Raw genomic sequence first — 21,786 nt, 5'->3', positions numbered from 1 at the left:
AATGTTTGGATCACTCTGTAAATAAACTGCACTTGGGTTCTCACTTCAACTCGCCTTCAGTGGACTAATTCGTTACAGAAGGAGGGAAAAATCGATCCATTAGAGAAAAACTTACCTTCTCTTTATCCTGCAGATGTAGCAAAGAAAGCACAGTAAGTGAAGTTAGTAAGCTATCAATGTTTGTTAGAATTGCATTGGTGATTGGTTATACGTGTGGCAGCACAGTAATGAGTTAATATGTTAATATGACTGGACGGTGATCAGTGGAAGCATTCACATACAGTGATGCGCTCTGGGTAAACTCCAGCTCGTAGGAAGGATGCCTTCCAGCTGTCCACCTCCTCCTGGGTGTCACAAGTTGCCTATAGTCTTTATACACATTCCTAAGACAACAGTCCAACAACATGCATGAGCGATGAAGTCATATTGTGCTTACGAAATAAAAATGACCAGACAATAGTGTCATTTGAGATGTATTACTAAATTACATAAATCAGTATTAAAAGTATTGTATAAATATTTTTTTATTATATATGTTTATTATATGTGTTAATTTTTAGTATATATATGCACCTAATCAGCATATTAAATGATTTCTGAAGGACCATGTGACACTGAAGACTGGAGTAATGAAGCTGAAAATTCAGCTTTGCCATCATAAGAATACATTACAATCATAAAATATATTCAAATAGAAAACCGTTTTAAATTACAATTTTAAATTGTATTAATATTTCACTGTATTACTGTTTTTACTGTGTTTTTGATCAAATAAATGCAGCTTTTGTGAGCATTTCAAAAACCGACCCCACATTTTGAACGGCAGTTTATATTAATATTAAGTATGCATTATGGATATTAATGTATTTCTTTATTTTGGAGAGCTCTGCAGTGAGTAAAACATTTTCTCTAACCTCTGTTCAGTGTTAAAGAGAGCAAACACGTGCTTGCTGGACATGAAACTCTTCTCTATATCTCTGAGCTTCAGGTTGTCCAATGGCAGCATGTACTTCTTCTCTTTCTCCTGCAGGGGGCAGTAAGCACAATGAAAAAGTTATTAAAATAAAGCAAAAGAGAACACTACCAGATCAGGGACCGCCTACTGAAGAGTTATTATAGAGCAAAATCGCTTATCTGAACCTGTATTTGCTGTAACTATATGGCAAAAGCAGAATACAATACTTAAACTGCTAGCCTCGCACTACTTTACGATCGCATAAATCTGTATGAACACGTACACGAGGAATTAAACACCACAGTTAGTGCTTACATGTCGGCCCCATCAGCTATAACACTAAAGGGTTATCAAGTATTTGTGATATGAGTATTGATTCCACACTGGAAGCCTGCAATGGCACACTGAGTATCATGCTTTATGACTCACACACTTAATCAGCAACACACAAGCTAGAGATGGAAATCCTGTATAAACTGAATTAAACTCTGCTTAAATATTAAAGTATGTGTTTTCCTCAAAAACCTAAAGGGAAGAGAAAAAGGGTGATTTGTCATTCTGATTGATGCTTATTTCTTTTGAATATAAAAGTGAGAGTAGAGAGATTACACGAAGTGTGTAGGAGGAGGAGAGGGAGTAAAGATGAAAACACTTGCATGTTAACAGTGTGAAGCATCCACATATTAGAAGAGTAACCTACTTACAAACCACCAGAGGAATGCACTTCAGCATCAACACAAAATTATCCGAATATCAGTTGTACTTAACAATTGTGAATTTATTCATATTGTGTTGCAGATTTGTTGTGGCAAATAAAATGGTGTCTACACTAATTGTGGTGTAAAAACAAACATGAAAATGTATAAAATGTAAAGAACATTTTTCACTGATAACCCAGCTTAACTACATTTTTCAGTAGGTATGCAGTAGCTGTATAGTGTAGCTTTCACAGAAATAAGCAACATTTGGCAATGAGTAGTGATGTAGTGTGACAAGCACTATGTATGTCAGTCCTGTGTTCCCGTGTCTTGTGTTTTTCTCCCCATGTTCTCCCCATTACCTAGTTTTTCCCTCGTGTCAATTATGTTCGTTTCAGCTGGTTCCCGTTAATTTCCTTGATTAGTCCCATTACTTAAGCCCTGTGTCTTTCCATGTCTAGCGTCCGGTATTGTACATCTAACCCCAATGCTATGTGTGTGTTCCTGCCAGTTCCATGTGTGTATTTATTTGGATTTAATAAAGACTGTGATGAACTCTGAATCTCCTTTGTCTCCACGCTCCTTCGTCTCCTCCACAGTAGCATTATTGTGACAGAATACCGGACCCAAACAATAGAGTAAGTGGCGCCCCTTCTCCCCGTTTTTTTTTTTTCCGTTTATTGAAAGTCTTTCCTATTTCTCCCCGCGGCCATGGAGGTCGCCGCAAAGTTTTCCGCCCTATCCCGCAGAGATCTCCCATTCATAGAGTTCGCCCGGGATTTCTGCGGGATCGCCGTGACTGCGGCGTTAGATGACGCCACCATCAACTCGCTGTTCTGGATCGGGGCAAATTACTACCACCCCGTTGACCTCCCAGACACCACAGGACTAAGCTGGAGGGAAGGGATCCTCCGGTGTCTGGAGAGCGTCCGGCCCCGATCCCTGATGCTGTCACCGGCGACAAACTAGGTGGGCGTGGTTTCAGCATCCAGCTCCCGCCTCTTTGCCCATTTTCAATTATCCGGGAGTGACGTGCAGTGCCAGGATGGCGACGGCCGGCTCTGCCCACTTTGAGCTTCAAAACCGCTCTTTAGAAACCTACGGGTGATGTCACAGACACTATGTCCATGTTTTTATACAGTCTATGTCCAGAATTAGCCCGCAGTCAAGCCCGCCGGCTGCTCGGAATTCGAGGCCGCCGGCCACTCCATTCTCAAGCCCGCCGGCCGTTCCGAAGTCAGGCCCATCGGCCGCTCCCTTTAACCCTAACCAAAGGAGGAGGAGGAGGAAAAAAGAGACTGTTCTCCGCCTTCATCCCAACCCATGAGTCCGCTCCAGTGTCGGCTCCAGCCCCTGAGTCCTCTCGTGACAATATAGCTGTTTTTTAAATACATGTTTTATATATATTTGCATCTGAATGGCCTAAGGTAATAATAAAATACATAAAAAGACAGCGGGTTTAGGGAATCACTTCGTTCAGACAGTAATCTGATTTTTTTTAAATTGTCCTTTTAAATAACTTCATTGTCGTTAGCAACTTGTTCTTGCTAGCTTGTAGTGATATTAATCACTTTCTTTTAAAAGGGTAGCTTTACTGTTGTTTAACTACTTTCAATTATCAGTAACTTGTAGTTAATGTCTCCAATACTGCATGCAAGGTGCTAAATGCCCATCTCTCTTTTTTTATGTGATCTTTTCTCAAATGCCCCCCCCCCCCCCGAAAAAAAAAAGAAAAGAAAAATTAAGTGCCTTTCTTAGACCAGCATTCATATTCTTTGGTTCAATAATTTACCCTGTAATTTATGATAATTTTCCTCCACTGCATGCTATCCAGAAATAACAGACTTTAGAGAGACTCCCAAGTCTGGGGAAACAAAAACGTTGAATCACATGCACAGTTTCAAAAAATCACAGTGCATGTAGTAATCTCTGCATGTAGAATCCAGGAACAGAGCTGATGTATTTGGTTTTCAGTGAATGATCATTGGGCGTTTTTGGCAGATGGGCACTAAACTTTAAATCATAAAGATGACTGTATCAGGGTTATTAATTCAAAAACATAAATACTATAAATATACACAAATATAAAACACTTACAAATATGTAACTCAAATATAGGGTACGAAATTTCCTCTGGTATTCCAGCTGTAATTGACAAAGCTGTTAGTTCTTCCAACTTTCTTACGAACTGGAAGTGTTGATATATTAATTAACCACAATTCATTTCATGATTCAAGAAATTTCAAGAACTGTATGTTTCCAAAAAATAAATAAATAAAAAGTAAAAAAGTAAAAAAAAAAAAAAAAATTTCATATTGCATTTTAATTTAGAATATTTTAATATATTAATAATAATATTAATATATAACAGTTTACAAAAAGGTACCATAGTTAATGCATTAACTAATATTAACTAACAAAGAGCAATACTAATAAATTGTTACACTATCTAATAATCTTTGTTTACGTTAGTTAGTAAAAGTACAACTGTGCATTATTAGTTCACATTAGCTCAGATCCATTAAATAATATCACCAGATAAAACTTTTGAATTTATTAATGTGTTAGTAAATGTTGCAATTCACATTGTTAACAAATGATACATTATTGTTAAATGTTACTATATTTTTTTTATTAATGCAATATATAAATTAAAATAATTTAAAGGGATAGTTCACCCAAAAATGAAAATACTGTCATTATTTACTCACCCTCATGTCGTTCCAAACCCGTAAGACCTCCGTTCATCTTCGGAACACAAATTAAGATATTTTTTAAGGAATCTGAGAGCTCTCTGACCCTCCCATAGACAGCAAGGGTCCTTACACCATCAAGGTCCAGAAACGTAGCAAGGAGATCGGTCAAATAATCCATGTGAGATCAGGGGTTCAATCGTAATTTTACAAAGCTAGAGGGCCTTGATGGTGTAAGGACCCTTGCTGTCTATGGGAGGGTCAGAGAGCTCTCAGATTCCATCAAAAATATCTTAATTTGTGTTCCGAAGATGAAAGGAGGTCTTACGGGTTTGGAACAACATGAGGGTAAGTAATTAATGACAAAATTTTCATTTTTGGGTGAACTATCCATTTAAGTCATCGTCCATGCCCAATGGAAGATTGTGAGGCCCTCTAGTGGGTACCAGCACCCTGGTTGAGAACCACTGATCTGAAGGGGACATCGGATGAAAATGTCACTTTTTTAGCTTTTTTTTTTTTTTGCATTTAGTTAGGTTTCTGGCGTGTCTGCCAGCTCAGAAAAGCTGAAAACAAAACATGCAGCCAGTTTGTTATGGGCTGTCTGAGTCATCCAGTGTCATCCAGTGAGCTGTTTCAATTTTCAGCCGGTTTCTAGCTAATTATTTGAATAAGACCACCTCTGAGCTATATACGGAGTCCAAAACAGCACTTCACGTGCCTCTGTGTCGACACTCCCCACGGAAGAGAGGGGTGGGTGAGCAGTAGCTCATTATCATTTAAAGAGTCATGCAACGAAACGGCTCGCTGTGAACAGAGCTGTTTTTGACGAGATAAAAAAGGTGTTGTTTTACACAACAATTGAGGAATTTTAACCAAAGTATGCTACAGACATTTCATGAAGACGCTAAGGCAGGGGTGGCCAGCGTCAGTCTTGGAGAACCACAGTCTTGCAGAGTTTTGCTCCAACCTTGCTCACCTGCCTGCTGCTTTTTAGTAACCCTTAGACCTTGATTAGCTTATTGATTACCGGCTTTAAATGGTCAAGAGAGTAGTCAAAAGACAGTCACTAAGTGACTTTATCACACTAGTCTCATGTTAACATATATAATTTTGAAGTCATAGCTTCTAGACTAGTCATAGTCTTCTACTGTAACTGCATTGCTGTAAATAAATTTTTGCTTGTTTTTACAAACTATTGAAAAAGTCTGAATTATTATCTGTGGTAATCGGCAGCATGGCAAAGATGCTGTCGATAGAGCTGACCCTATCTTGAACCCAGAACATTCTTTTAAGAACCACGGAAATTCAGATTGATTTTCAAACACAAGGCTTCAGAACCGCTGACCGAGCAGACGGTGTCGTCTTGTGACAATAAACTTTCCACCCGAACTGAGATTAATGTCCACAAAAACCAATGTAAGGGGAGCCCAAGGACGGATCAAACGGCGTGAGGATGATTAATGCCTCTTGTTTATAGGTCACCACTATGTCACCTTCTCCACATTTAATAAGAACCCTCCTGCATTTCAGAGGAACATTCTGCGGTGAGCGTGAACTTCAGCCCTGATGTAAACTAACTTCTGAAGCACCTCGTCTACAGGCATGTTTTAAAACTTGAATATGTGTGTGTGTGATCGTTAGGGGGGCCGTAAGCCAGTATAAAGAGACCTTTATTCAGTACGAGCAGAGGAAGTGAGCTTCAGAATAAATAGCAGCATGAAGAGAGGTACAGACCACATGACTACACATCTGGAGATATTACAATTCCGTCTCCATGCCAAGAAACTCAGTCAGCAACACCACCCACCCCCCCACACACACACACATAAACATACACAGATGTCAGAATTACATCTCAAAGCAAACGCTGATTCTGACAGGTCTTCATCAGTACCAGCTTTCCTCGTATTACTCTTTTGTGACCTCTGACCTCTCACTTCCTGTTTAACGAGAAAAGAAACATAAACTTAAGGCGGGGGGAAAAAGGAAAAAAGCTCCACCTCTTTCTCTCCCTCTCCCTCTTTTCAGCTCTTCCAGGAGTCAAAATTCTGCCACGTCGATTCTGAAAAATCCACATTTGAAAGTACAAGAGACACTGTGTGTTACAAACTAATGTTTGTGATGTAAATGCTGCATATCTGATCATTTTGTATATCTTTTTTCAAAGATTTTGCCGCTGATCTGAGAGGGATTTATGAGTCGACGGGGGTGAAAGGGCCAGGAAACCCAACGCTTCTTGCCACCCACATTCTTTTGCCTTCTCGTACCACCATCAAACACTCAGAGGTTTTAAAGGACCCTCCTCTCTTCCTCCTCCCCCACTCACCTACCACTCTTTTGGCATCTCACACACTCGGACGTCCAGCCGAACAGAGCCAGAGAAAAAGAGAGACAGAGACGGAGAAATGGATGGATGATGGTTTTCGGAGGACAATCAGAATGTCTAATGCCAAATCTGATTGGCACAGATGCATGGACTTTGAGGTATTTTTTGTCCCTTTGAAGGATTTATGGTTTACATATGGTAGAATCAGATCTGAAAGTTTGAAGTTAAGGAGGGACAATGGGCTGGACAGATATTATCAAACAGCTAGACAAACTGAAGGAATTTTAAATGGATATATTAATAAAATATATAAATAATAGATGTGATATTACCGCAGCAAACGGCCTGCTGTAAAGCAGCATTTTCATGCTAAGTCTAAATTATTGCTCAATAATAAACTTTAACTTTCTCATCTCCTTTTCTTCCACGCTCACTTCCAAAAAATATTTGGAAAACAGAACATTTGCTTATGTGAAAGGGAGTGGTGGCTTTCACAAAAACAAAAAAATATGTTAATTAACACAATATGTGCATGTACATGTTGTACGTCATGATCTTTAATGTTTTGTACACATTCATTTCTTAGTGCTGTTGGACTCATCTCATCTCCCCGTGAAGCGTCATGCCCGCCCCGCTTTCCCAGTGTTCAGACTACCTGTTCAGGGCGTAGAGATTGTACAGTAGTCTGCACATTGGTTAGGCTGTGTGGGGGGTGCACACACATCAACTAGTTCTGTTCATCAACAGTCTCGTCATCATGTCTCTGTACGTCCATGGAAATGTGCATGCCTTCATGTGCGAAGTAATGTCTGTGTATTTAAGTGTCTTTGGGGAAGTGGATTACACAGCGAAGTTAGCAAAATCTGACAAAGCATTCCCTCAGCAGAACCTCCTCAGCAGAAACATCAATTAAGTTATGCAAATAATTAAGTTAAGTAAACAATGCTTACTTGCTTAGTAATGTTTTAAAAAATTCTCTCTCTCCCTCTGTTTATATTTTTATTTTAAAAATGTATATATAGATATAGATATATTTATATCTGATTTGATGGAAAATAAAAGTCTTTTCTCTGTATATAATTGTCATTGTTTGGACTCTTTTTCATCCACTTGGACCACAAGGAAATTGTTTTGGCATAAGCAGGACATAACTGTGGTTTATAAAAATGAGGAGATTAAATGAAAAACAATTATATACAAAATTGATATTTTTTTCTAAACAGTAAGCCATTTTAGACCAGGAACTCCTTTGTTTTAAAAGGACTTTCTCTGCATGCTTAAACTAACTAGAGTGAGGGCTTTTGGGAAGTGTTGGACCAAAATCTGGTATGTATGGTAATGAAAACCATATGCCACCTTCCCAACCCCCAGAGCAGCCCTCCCACCAGCCCCTGGTCTGCTTCTCCTCATGCCTCCGGTCTGGACTGACAGTGGGGGTGGGGCGGGGGTCACAACGGTACCGTAACACCTGTGCTTGATCAGACTGCCAAGACGGCAAAATGCCTGGCCATTACTGAAATAAGAAACAGAACTAATGCACTCATTTATACTGTATGACCTCATCCATCTCAATTCTCTTTTCTTGGATCCAGTGTTGCAGTGTATTTACAGCATGGGTTACTGGTAGGATAAGATGCTTTCATTGTGAAACAGACTAAATATAGCCTTACTTCTGGTGAAAATAATACTAAAATACAGAGCCCAGTGTATATGAAAAGAAAAAAAGGCTGCTCCAGGGCAACCGGCACTATAGAGATTATACTGAGAGTTGCTTCAGATAAAAGCATTGCTAAATGAAAAGCAACCAAGAAGAAACAGAGGGGACTCACCTCATCATCTTTGTACCAGGACAGATTCTCAGCAGTCAGGACAAACCAATATTCCTTCGCTCCTCCTTTCATGATGCCAATGTTGTTGATGGTCAGCCAACCCTTTCTGATCACCTAAACACAGGGAAACATGGAATGTAGGGAACAATGACTGTCATATTTTGTTGTACTTATCACATGTATGAATAAATGGACAACAAATCATTTGAAAGTAGTGTGAGAATAAAGAAGAATGATACAAGAGACATGAACTTGCACAGTTATGTAAATCAGTTGGGACAATAACCACTTGTGCTGTTTAACAGTCATTATGCAATATTTATGAACACAGAATGATGTGATTGACCAATCAGAATCAAGTACACCAGAACCCAATTTAATAAATTTGCAAATGATGTGTATGTGATTGTAGAATTTATCAGAAGAACAAATCAAAAGAGCTTTGCTAATACAGTGGAGTTCAAAAGTCTGAGACCACTAGCTGAATTGCACATACTCTACAGTTAAAAAGTTTAAATTAATTGATTAAATTAAATTAATCATTAAATTGATCTGAAATAAAATGATACCAAATAAATACTGTTCTTTAGAATGTTTTTTATTTTTATTTTTTTATCAAGGAATCATGAAAATGTATCATAGTTTCCACAAAATAAATAAATTAATACAGAAAACCGTTATTTTAAATTCTAAAAATATTTCGAGTTTAAATTAATTGATTAAATTAAATTAATCATTAAATTGATCTGAAATTAAATGATACCAAATAAATACTGTTCTTTAGAATTTTTTTATTTTATTTTTTTATCAAGGAATCATGAAAATGTATCATGGTTTCCACAAAATAAATAAATTAATACAGAAAACCATTATTTTAAATTCTAAAAATATTTCGCAATATTGCTGTTTTTACTGTATTTTTATCAAATAAATGCAGCCTTGATAAGCCTAAGAGAATACTTTCAAAAATATAAAAATCTTACAGACAACAATTTTTTGAACAGTAGTGTGTGTGTGTGTGTGTGTGTGTGTGTGTGTGATTTCAAATAAAGTTTTATATTATAACAAATAAATATCAATTAAAAGTTGAGAACTTGTTAAAAAATCATTTTTAACATTACATCTTTCATTACATCTGGAAGACTTCTTTTTACCCGTGTGTGTGTGTGTGTGTGTGTGTGTGTGTGTGTGTGTGATTTCAAATAAAATGTTATATTATAACAAATAAATATCAATTAAAAGTTGAGAACTTGTTAAAAAATTTTTAACATTACATCTTTCATTACATCTGGAAGACTTCTTTTTACCCCAAATAACCTACAGTGCATTTAAGGTGTGCTATATTTGTTCAGTACATTTGTTCTCTGAGAAATGAACGTCATGTTTCTTACAGATGAGCTACAGCTCTCAGAAGTGCAACGGATTTCCAGCAGCTTCTCCAGTGCAGTGGCATTGTGCGAAATCACTCAACTTTATCGGAAAAGGTCAGGATTAATTAATAATTAAAAAAAGCTATTTGTGTTTTTGTTTTAAACAAATACACCACAATTAGGACCATAATAATCAAATTGTAATGCTATTTTTCAAATCCATTTTATATTAAAAGGCCAAAGTGAATTAGCAGACACAAACACACTCAATCAGACACACACAGACACACACACACACACTAAAGAGGCCGCAGTCAATGCACACTTACCATTATCTCATCCTGAGGTGCGTTGCCATAGCAACAGTAGCAAAGCAAAGACAGGGTTTAAGATAGATAATTATAAACTGGAAAATGCAGTAGTGAGAATAGACAAGATGAATACATGAATACAAAAGTAGCAGAAAAATGCTAAGTTCAGTAACTAATTCACAGCATTAACACAAGACATACAAAAGATTGTTAAATGTGACTAAATAAAACATGCTATAAGATAATTCATGATAATCATGATGAATAACAACATATCATGATATATATATATGCTTAAAATTCAGTCCAAAATAAAAATAGACCTATCATGCTGTTTTTTGTTTGTTTGTTTGTTTTGTTTTTGCAACAGTCATGCACATTGCAATTAAACAGTTCACATTCAATATAAAATTATTTAAATAATTTATTATTTAAATATTTATGAATCTTTATGATCTTTATGAATATATATTTAAGTTTTATAAATTAATAAAACTGTCTTATTAATTAAACGTTTTATATTTTTTATATTCATTTGACTAAAAATATGTTTTTCTGCTCTGCATAGTTTTAAAAGCTAAACAAAAAATGAGGCTTCTCACTTTTTAGAAGACGATACACATTTGCTTTGATTTTGACGGAAACCTCTCCATCATATACATTTCTTCAGCTTCACATTTTGGATGTAGCCATCCATGGTATACTGGAGGATACATGCATTAGATTGAATTGCATGGTCAATCTAGATGTTATATAATAACTGATCAAGTAATTCTCTAATTCAATCGCTTCTCTCTCCATGTTTGCCAGTGGATGACAAAGCACCTCCACCAAGCTCTTCCTAATTATTTATTACCTTTAAAGAGCATTTTACAAAACAACACCCACCACAGTTCTCAATAATTAAAATCTCATAAAATGAGAGACACTGAGTGATGCCGTGTCCAATTATAGACCTGTGTCTGCTGTTCCTACATAAGTAATGTTTGAGTGAGGCAGCAAACATCTGTCCAGGCTGTGTGATGCATGCTGGACACAGCATCTGTTCATTCTGACTTGTGCTTACCTGGTTGCCAGCAGCCTTCTTCTTATTCATCTGACTGCTTCTCTGCTGGGCGCTGAAAGGATAAACAAAACAAAAAAAAAGAAATATCGATTAAGAGCACAAAACGATTGGAACTAATGGATATCTAATAGCCACAAAACCATTGAAGTGAGTTAGAATTTTGGGGGTCATTGCCAAAAAGCAGATACTGATATCACCATCAGACTTCTTCACAATCTTAACCAGCAAGACCTCCTAAAGTCTGGAATACACACCATTTTAAATTGCCCCTGTTATGCCATTTGGAATATTGCCTTTCATGTAGTGTGTAATGTAGCTTTATGTAAATGTAAACTATCTGCAAAGTTGTAAAGCTGAAAGTGCACGATAAAGTTATTGTGTCCCAAAAGAAATAATTGACTCTGAACAGCCTAAACGAGTCATCAGGAATTCAAATCCCACTTCTTGACGGTTTGCATAATGCCCGCCAATGATCTACGTTGTCTGGCCGCGAAGAAATTGACCCGCCCTCAAACACTGTAGCTTGTTCATGTGGGTAACATCATGTCAAGAAGACACTGTGTCCTACACGGTGAAAGTAAATTTGTTTACTTCCGAAAGATGAGGCTGTAAAGAATCAGTGGTTAAAAATCACAGCAGTACAACCCCAATCTTTTTTTTGTGTTCCTGTCATTTTACTGACGACTGCTTCTCTAATCAACGTGGGATTCACAGAACGCTTGCTCTTGAAAGATGGCTCAGTTCCCAGTTTATTTGGACCAGCTGGCTCCACCGAATCACAACCTGTAAGTATGATAAATAATAGATGCTTATATTTTCTACTGAGCGTTCAAAATATGGAACTATGGCAGTGGGCGTATTGTTACACACACTATGACTTTTAAGTCATACCGAATCCGAACACAACAAACTCACACAAAAACGTGACCCACTGCTAGGCGACATGTGACAAATTAAAACAATATGAGCTCTAAAATCGGCTCAAAGTATCAAACATTTCTGATATCATCTGATCTGATGGAGGCTAAAAAACTGGAGTCTGTGTCCATCGTACACTGCCCGATTTTCTTTGAACATGGTCAACTCAGACTGTTGACTGACTCTGAAATTCGGCTGCTAGCATCAACTCGTCCAGACCGCAAATCCAGGCAAAGATCTGTACAAAAGTAGTGTAGTGTATTCCAACCTTTAGTTGACTACCTTTACCAGTTAAATTGCAAAAGTTGGAGAACAGAATGGCTTATGCTGGTCCACACACTAGACTACCACCAAACTCACAATAGGACAAACCAGCCGTGCTCGGCTGCATTCAGTAGTGTTGATCAGATTAGATTATAAATTCCATGGATTTGATTCTGCCAAAGGATTTATAAAGGGCGAAACTGATAGAAGGTTAGAATAATAACTCAAATGTATGGCGAACAGACACTTTTAAACTGTAAAATCATTGTACAGTCATATTTAGCATGTCTTTATGAATCAGCTCAGAATGTCTACTGTGAATATCTAGGGATCACAGAGGACACAATCACTGTGCCTTTGAAAAATAATTTCCCGACTGAGAAAATGCAGGTGAACTCAAGTTATCGATCCGAAGTATCGATATATCGATACTGATGCGAGTATCGAAAGTATCGATACTCAAACAAAAAATATCGATACTAAGGTGCGTTTTATTTACCAGTGGTTTTGTTTATTTAACAAAAATGATGATAATAATAATGCGTACAATATGCATTGAATTGGACGAATAACCTTTGTTAGCGAGTAATTGTGTAGGATAGAACTATTTTTCTGCTCATCTGAACACACGCAAATGTTGCAAGACAGAACCAATCAATCACAGAGAGCATTCGCTCACTGCTGACAGTGCATTCAAACAGGGCTGCGTTTCCCAAAAGTATCATAAGAAAGCATTAAAGCTTTTGGGAACGGCAGCCCTGAACAATGCTTATCAGAGGACAGAAAAAAACATAAATGTTTGAGTTATTTCACAATAAACAAATTGAAATTGTAGCCTACATAGTTTGTGCAATTACAGTTATTTAAATTGAATGTTGAAAGATAATATTGATTATGTTCTATTCTGTAATGTTAATAGAAATCATACACTGTCAGAATAAAAAGGTTGCATTTTATGCATGCAACAGCCATTCACTGGCAGTCCCTAATGGCAGTACAAAATATTGCACTAAATCAAAAGTTCAAATGTTACAAATAAGTTAGAATATTTATGTTGTAATACTGGTAGCACTAATATAAAAATGTGATGATATATGTTACAAAAAAGTAACAATTTTGAAATACGTTGATGGTTGTATTTTTTTGTATTTGATCTCAGTATTCCTATCCATGTTGTATAAGGGTTTTTTATGCATAATTGTAACCCTAGAATGTGATCAAACAGTTTAAAATAGCTGGGCTAAGATATATAAAAAAATGTATGACTGCAGAAATATGTTAATTCAGTATACACATTATCCCACCGGTTACAATTGTGACTGACCATAAAATAAAAATTTTCACACACTTTTCCCAAAAAAAAAAATGTATTAATTATTTCAAAGGGTTACTAATGACACATCATTTGGATGTTTTCATGTCTGGGAAAAATTTGGGATTAAACGGGCTAAAATGCGTTTTCAACATAAAGTTAAGTGGTTTTCATTACCCATTTTACTCTTAGTAATTTAATAATTTAATAAATTTCATAATTTAAAAGTTTAGTGCAGAAGTATCGAATCGGTATCGATATCGACGATACTGCCTTGAAAAATATCGGTATCGTATCGAAAACAAAATAAGGGGTATCGCCCATCCCTACTTATTGTTTAACTAAACCTTATTACCACAGAAAAATGGACAAGGATTTTAGTGATTATCAGTTTAAGAATGGAGCTCACAGAAAAACATGTCTGGATGATATGCACCCCCAAAATAACATGAATTCAAATAAGAAATTCTAATATGCATAAAGACAATGAAGCCTAATGTAAAAAGCAATCATTTAATTGTTAGAATAATCATTTAATTGTTGGAAAATAGTTTTGCATTATTTAGCTGACAATTAACCCCTATCCCCCACCCCCATTCTCATTATTATAATGTGTATCGATGTTTTATTTTTGAGTTGAGAGTAATGAGAGTTATTTTGTCTGTACGCACTGACTGATATAATGCAAAAATGAAATAAATAAAAAACAATACATTTACATAAATAGATCAAATGAATTAGCAGAAATTAAATGCAATATTTTACTATTTAAACAATGTCAAATTTTTTGAGAATTATTTTGTGTGTGTGTGTGTGTGTGTGTGTGTGTGTGTGAATTAAAATAATGCCACAATTCAAACCTAGAATTCATTTTCTGGAGTTATCTTTATTAATTTAATTTATTAAATTAATTGCTTAAAAAAATAATTAATTTTAAAAAACTTTTTATTTGGGGGTTAAATATGACCTGTAAATGTACTTATAAAATTCACTCTAAAGTGGTATTATATAGGGTATATATATGGAATATGGGAACAATGTTTTCAAAAGAAGTTGCTTATCAAGGTTGCATTTATATCAGATTGATATCAGATTCAAATCAGAAATAAAGTAAAATATTGACATTGTGATTACAATTTAAAACTACAATTTAACTTTTTTTCCCCTATTTGAATATATAAATGTAATTTATTCCTGTGAAGGTAAAGCTGAATTGTCATCATCATTACTCCTGAACTACTGTTCAGTGTCACATGATCCTTCAGAAATCATTCTAATATGCTTATTTGTAGCTCAAGAAACATTTCTTATTATTACCAATGTTGAAAATAATTGTGCTGCTGAATATTTTTGTGGAAACTGTGATTCCAAAATGCTTTGATAAATAGACAGTTCTAAAGAACAGCATTTATTAAAAATAGAAATCTTTTGTAACATTATACACATCTTTACTATCACTTCTGCTCAATTTAATGCAACATTGCAGAATAAAAGTATTTAAAAAAAATTGGGGATGGTAGTGTATATGAAGCTGTATGCTGTACAGACATGGAGTTTTACCTTCTTGGTGCACTGCCTGACCGTATTGACCAGCTCAGTGATGACAAGGTCCACACATTTCTGACACGGCTCTTTGATCTTTGCAATCTGCCGTTTAACAATAGTCTCGAAGGCCATGTCTGGAGTAAACAGACCGGTCCTGATGAGTGAAAGGGATGAACAGAGCAGTCAGAGACCTAAATGATGTGCTTTACAGTTACTGATCACTTTGTCATTGCAGTTGATATTCATGGCACGGTTCTCACCGTACAGTACTTCATATCTAGCGAGCAGTTGCTCAGAATGTCACAGTAACATCAAAGCGAGTTTGATCTCAGAGCAGGAGAGTTGTTGAATGTGCGTGACTGTGAGGCTGATGCACACCTGATACCGTGGATGTTCTTGATGGCATAACTGATCTCCTTACGCAGCTCTTTCTCATTAAACTCCATCTAGTCATCATCAATAGACAGAGAAACGCTTACTTTATATGTTTTGCTCTTAGAGAACAACAGTATGATGAAATTACCTTAACCAGCTCAAAGGGGAAGCGCTCATGGAAGATGCGATTGATCCTTGCACCTCCGGACAGCTCCACTGTGTCCACCTGATCTCCTGAACCCTCAATGCACTTCTCAAAATCCACTGCAAACTGCTGCACCATCCTTCAAACCAGAGAACACTGAGTTTTATGTACAAGTCAGTGAAGTCACAGATACATATCTTCACACATAAACACACACAGGTCCCTTATGCTCAGAAATATATATATATATTTTTTTTTATTATGCAAGTAAAGAATATGACAATGTTTACATGTGCCAAATACAGAATCCCATGGACCAAACATATAACATAAAAGTAAGAAACATAGGCTAAGTAAAGAAAGTGGCAATATTTACATGTGCCAAATATAGACTCACTTGGACAAACAAACATATATACTGATATATATAGTCCATTCTGATTAACTCCTGTATTTGCATTCATGTGTCTGTGAGCATGCATGTGTGTGTGTGTGTGTGTGTGTGTGTGTGTATGTGTGTGTGTGTGTGTGTGCGTGCGTGTGTGTGCGTGCATGTGTGTGCGTGCATGTGTGTGAGAGTGTCATTGTGTCTAGAGGTGGGGGAGGAAGCATACAAATGAATTAGTATCTTAACAGATTAATAACAGATATACTGTAAGTAGTATAACTTTAAAAAAGAAGAAAAAATACAACAAATGTTATTAGCAACAATATTAATAATAACCATAATAATAATAATAATTTCATTAAGACTGGGAAATGCTCAGAAATATTTGAAATATTATTACAAATTAAAATAACTATTTTTTATTTTAATATACTTTAAAATGTAATTTATTCCAATTCTGAATTTTGCTAATTTTTGCTCAAGATCTTTTTAATCAATGGTGAAAACTGTGATAATTTTTTTTTTTCAGGATTCTTTGATGAATAGAAAGTTCAAGAGAACAGCTTCTTTTGTACATTATCATAAATGCCTTTACTGTCGTTGATCAAATTAATGAATCCTTGCTGAATAAAAATATTCATTTCTTTCAACAACAACAAAAAATCGTAAAAAATCTGACCCCAAAACTTTTGAACGGTAGTTTGTGTGCATGGGCTGTAAATGTTCAAATGTGCAATACATATCAGACTCACTGTAGCAGAGCCTTGGTTTTGCGAGAAGGATCATCTGGGCGGAAGTGCTTGTACTCCTCCACCTCTTTCTCAATGGACAGCAGCTGGCTCTGAAGTTTATTCCTCAGTCCTGGCAGAGTGTCTCGGATGTGGTTAGTTAATTGCTAGATGAGAATAGAAACCTTTGGTTACTACTGTAGTCAACATCTTTCTTATAGTAAAAATGATTTCAACAACAACAACAGCAAGAACTGCGGAACAGTTGCAGAAAAACATTTGCGTGAGTGGCTCTCGGAGTCATTCTACCTGGTTAAGAACTTTCTGCAGGTAGGGAGTCCCCATGCGATCAGCCAGGTGTCGGTAGGCTGGGTGGGTGAGGACGAACTTCCTCTCCGCTGCTATTGCAGCATTGATGTCCTTCTTGCCATCAATGTCCTTCTGACTGCGGTTCACAACCCCAATGTAGCCTACAGGGAACATCCAGTTTGACATTGTTACAGGCAATCAGCATGACCAAATGTAGTACATTGGAGGATGTCATAACTAAAACCAACAAACAGATCACATTATCTTTGCAGAACTACAGCTGTTAAATCACTTTCACAAGGTGGACTATCCAACAATTTAAATAAGCTTTTAAATGTAAAGTTATGAGGAACAAATAGGAAAATGTATTAGAAAATAACTACAGCTGTTAAATCACTTTCACAAGGTGGACTATCCAACAACTTAAATAAGCTTTTAAATGTAAAGTTATGAGGAACAAATAGGAAAATGTATTAGAAAATACATTAGGAGAGCAAATGGTGAAATTAAGTGTGATTTTATGTGTTTTTCAGTGAAGAGAAAGACGTTTAATGTTCAGTTATGATGGAGTTTGGTTATTATGGGTGGCTATATGATGACCATGATGTGTGTTGCGTCAATCAGTGAGCAATAACTGAGACCAATCTCCTCTTACTTGCTCATCTGATGTTGAATATAGTAACAATAAATGTAACTGTCTTTAGCATGCTATTGCTTGTTATTGTATAACATAATAACATAACTTAAATCCAGTGAGCCATTTGTTTAAAATAACTTGTTTTAGTCTTGTTGTATAGACCTAAATTAATTACGTGGAAAAGTTTTCCTTCATTTAATAAGTTAACTGATTAAACTAGTTTTATTAAATTTTTAGTTAAAAACGTTTTTTAAAATGTGCTATGTGACAAGTAATTAATAATGTTAGTGAATAATAGGGGAAATGTTGCAGGTTTAATAGCCTTTTTTGCTCTCCTGATTCCTTTGAAGTGTTTCTGTGTCTTAGTGTGCCCTTATAGACAAATACATTTATAAAATATACATTTATAAAATATTTTTCCCTGACCTATATTTTGTTTTCAAGAGACCAGACACACATTTCTTTATCATCTACTAATGCTAGGTTTCTAAAAGTTCTGTAAATAGTTAAAGGGATAGTTCACCCAAAAATGAAAATTCTGTCAACATTTACTCACCCTCATGTCGTTCCAAACCTGTATGAGTTGCTTTCTTATGTTGAACACAAAGAAGATATTTTGAAGATTGCTGGTAATCAAACAGTTGGTGGTTGCCATTGACTTCCATAGTAGGGAAAAAAAATACTATGGAAGTCAATGGCAACCACCAACTGTTTGATTACCAGCAATCTTCAAAATATCTTCTTTTGTGTTCAACATAAGAAAGCAACTCATACAGGTTTGGAACGACATGAGGGTGAGTAAATGATGACAGAATTTTCATTTTTGGGTGAACTATCCCTTTAAGATAATAGTTAAGGCAGGGCCATAACCGTTCTGTTGTCTATAGTCGCGTCCGGTGAAAACACGGGGTAAAATTAGCAAAGAGCTCCAGATCGTGTCAGTGAAAAACTGTTTGTTTGTTTATTTGCTTTAATTTTTTTTGATTAAACAAAAAGTCAGACTGAGTCTGACTAGAGTGGATCCAACAGTAATGTCGCAACACACAAGAAGTGTGAATAAACGTGCTTTTACCATTATTGCATTGTCTGCTCAAGATCGTTTGATATATACTGAGTATTTATACGTTTTTAACGCAATTGACCCATGCTGTTTTCAGAGTACGTCACAACAGAGTCCATCTGTTATTTTAATAAGCGAAACTGTTAGCCAATCACAGCAGTTGGCGTTTACTTGCGAGTCTTGAATGCACCCAGCCTATAAAAACAGACCGTTCCACAGAGAGGCTCGAAAACAGGATAGAAAATAGCCTGTTACTTCTAATTTATGTTTTTTTTATGTAAAATTGCACTAAAGTTATGAGTAAAACTTTAGAGAACATCCTAAAATAAAAAAAATTAAAATGTAGTTCATGACCCCTTTAATGCTGCTCTGCTGTAATTTTGTCAACATTTTTTAAATGTAAAATGTATAATTTATGTGATTCAATTAATTCAGTTTGTAATTGAGTGTGACAAAACAAGAAACATTAACTGAGTCATTTTCAGCATATTAGGCATAAGAGTGACTGTGTGCATACTGTGATTGAATAAAAATAAATAAATGAAAAATAAAATAAAAATATTATTTGCAAAAATTTAAAATAGTTACAATAAATTGGTTATTTTACTATTTTTTTTATTATTATTCTATTTTCCCTTAAAGCCCTTTTAAATCATGCATTTATTTAATTCCTTTAAATCAGAACATTAGTGACAGATGATATTTACCTATGTACAGACCTATTAACTCTTAATCTGAGGATTGGTAAATAATTATTTAATAAAAAAATATTATTTTTCCAATTCACAGGGATTTTGCATCTAATGACTAATGACTATTTAAAGCATAAATAATAAAAAAATATAATATTCTCTACACTCTTTCAGGCCTGGGAATGTTCATTGTTATTTACAAATTTTTCATGACCACTCTCTATTTATGTGGAAAGAGTATGACGCTTTCTCTTTGTACTCTGACTTTACCTCTACGTAAAGGAAGTAGCTTGTTCTCCAGGATGTCACGTGCATCAGTTCCTTCATCCATTAGATCCAATTTAGTGAGCACACCTATAGTTCTCAAACCTACTCAGAAAAACACACACACATTGATGCATGATCAGATACAGTTTTTACAAATCTCACATCAAGGTATGTCTGCAAATAGGCAATTATTTTAGAACATGTTTTAGTCATTGCTGGATGATAACCCACCCTGAGGGTCCACCTCCTTGGTAATCTTGAGGGCATCTGAGTTGGCCAGGTCAGAGTTGGCCGGAGACACAGCCAGCAACAAACAGTTCTCCTTAGTCACAAACTGCATAAAACATATCCCTGATCTGAAACTCAATGTCAGATGGCTGGTCACCTACAGGCACTTTGGTCATCCCAGGCAAATCCACAAGGGTGAGATTCAAAACTGGTGATGAAAACAAGGTTTTAACACGATTATATGTGATATTTCAGGCAAGGTATTAACACGATTATATGTGATATTTCACAATGCATGCTTATACGCAACAGAATATTTAGATCTGGTTAAATGGTTAAATAACTCCCTCTGTATGTGCGTGAATGTAAGTACCATGAGGCGAATAGACACGCAAACTGATAGGGACTGGTGAAATGCCTTTGTTTTGGCCAGTGAGGCGATCTGTTTCTGCCTCAATCTCCTGACGAACCTCATCAAAATCGGTAAACTTCTTCCCTTTGCATTGCAAAAACTCAGCATATTCTGGAAATAAGCAATTAGAAAAGACAATTTTACAAAACTGCTTTTTAGTTTTGCCTTAAAGGAATACTTCACCCAAAAATAAAGGTTTGCTGAAAATTGGAACAAACACATAGCTGTTCACTTCACAAGATGTGAATTAATGGACTGGAGTCTTATGGATTATTGTGATGTTTTTTTATCAGCCGTTTTGACTCTCATTCTGACGGCACCCATTCACTGCAGAGGATACATTGGTGAGCAAGTGATGTAATGCTAAATTTCTCCAAATCTTTTCTGATGAATTAACAAACTCATCTATATCTTGGATGGCCTGAGTAAATTTTCAGCAAAATGTAATTTCTGTGTGACCTATTCCTTAAAAACATGCATTTAAAAACTATAAAGATTGGCATCCTTCTACGGCAAGCAAGGTATTTACCAGTAGGGCAGTTGATGAGCTGCAGCACTAGGGGGCGCCGAGTGACAATACCAGAGCCACGAGGCAGAAAATCCCTAAAAAGAACATGAGGCAGCACTCATTGAATCACATCTGTTTTTATATGCAAAGTATGTCAAAGTGAATATCTAGCATACAAATATTACATATAGACGTGTACATTTTCTTTTCTTTTTTAAACCTGAAGAATCAATAAGCAATGCAAAATTTTTTTAATAATTTTATAAAGTCATGCTTCTATGTTTAAAACTGCTTTTACAAGTCAATAAAAAGGTAATACATTTAAATACTGTGAATAAAAACTCTTAATCTAATGATGACTTGTTCACACTAAAACAGCTCATCCTGAAAAACAGACGTACTTGTCAGGATCCTGCCCTGACAGTCTTGTCTGTCCTGTCCTTGTTTAATGTATCTTTGTTTATTTTGTGCCTGAGCACATGGCTGTGTCTTTGTTTGTGTTGGCCATGTGCTCCTCATGTCCTGCCTCCTCACTTTCAATCACCACGCCCCCTTGTTTAGTCCTTGTTTGTCCAATTGTGTTCACCTGATCCTCGTGTGCTCTGATCCCTTTATATTGTGCTAATTTCCCTCTAGTCTTTGCTGGTTAGTTTTGTGTGTGCATTTGCCGTGCTATTGTCTTTAGTCTTGTTAGAGCTTACTATTTAGTATATTGCATCCAGTCTGGTTTTCCTCTTGTTAGTTCTA

The 21,786-nt window shown here is 36.0% G+C and overlaps 1 long non-coding RNA gene and 1 pseudogene across 1 annotated transcript; one reads left to right on the top strand and one right to left on the bottom strand.

Moving 5' to 3' along the window:
* LOC107731006 (dynamin-1-like) overlaps positions 1–21,786 on the bottom strand; it is a 25,669-nt pseudogene that overhangs the window by 3,052 nt on the left and 831 nt on the right.
* LOC107731061 (uncharacterized) lies at positions 6,358–7,655 on the top strand. Its single transcript, XR_001638737.1, has 3 exons — positions 6,358–6,432; positions 6,517–6,833; positions 7,262–7,655. It is a non-coding gene; the product is annotated as an uncharacterized LOC107731061 (long non-coding RNA).

Source organism: Sinocyclocheilus rhinocerous, unplaced genomic scaffold, assembly GCF_001515625.1.
Source record: "Sinocyclocheilus rhinocerous isolate Xijiao unplaced genomic scaffold, SAMN03320098_v1.1 scaffold157, whole genome shotgun sequence".
Taxonomy (NCBI): Eukaryota; Metazoa; Chordata; class Actinopteri; order Cypriniformes; family Cyprinidae; genus Sinocyclocheilus; species Sinocyclocheilus rhinocerous.
The sequence above is the reverse complement of the archived record's forward strand: the minus strand, read 5'-3'. Positions and strand labels throughout refer to the sequence as shown.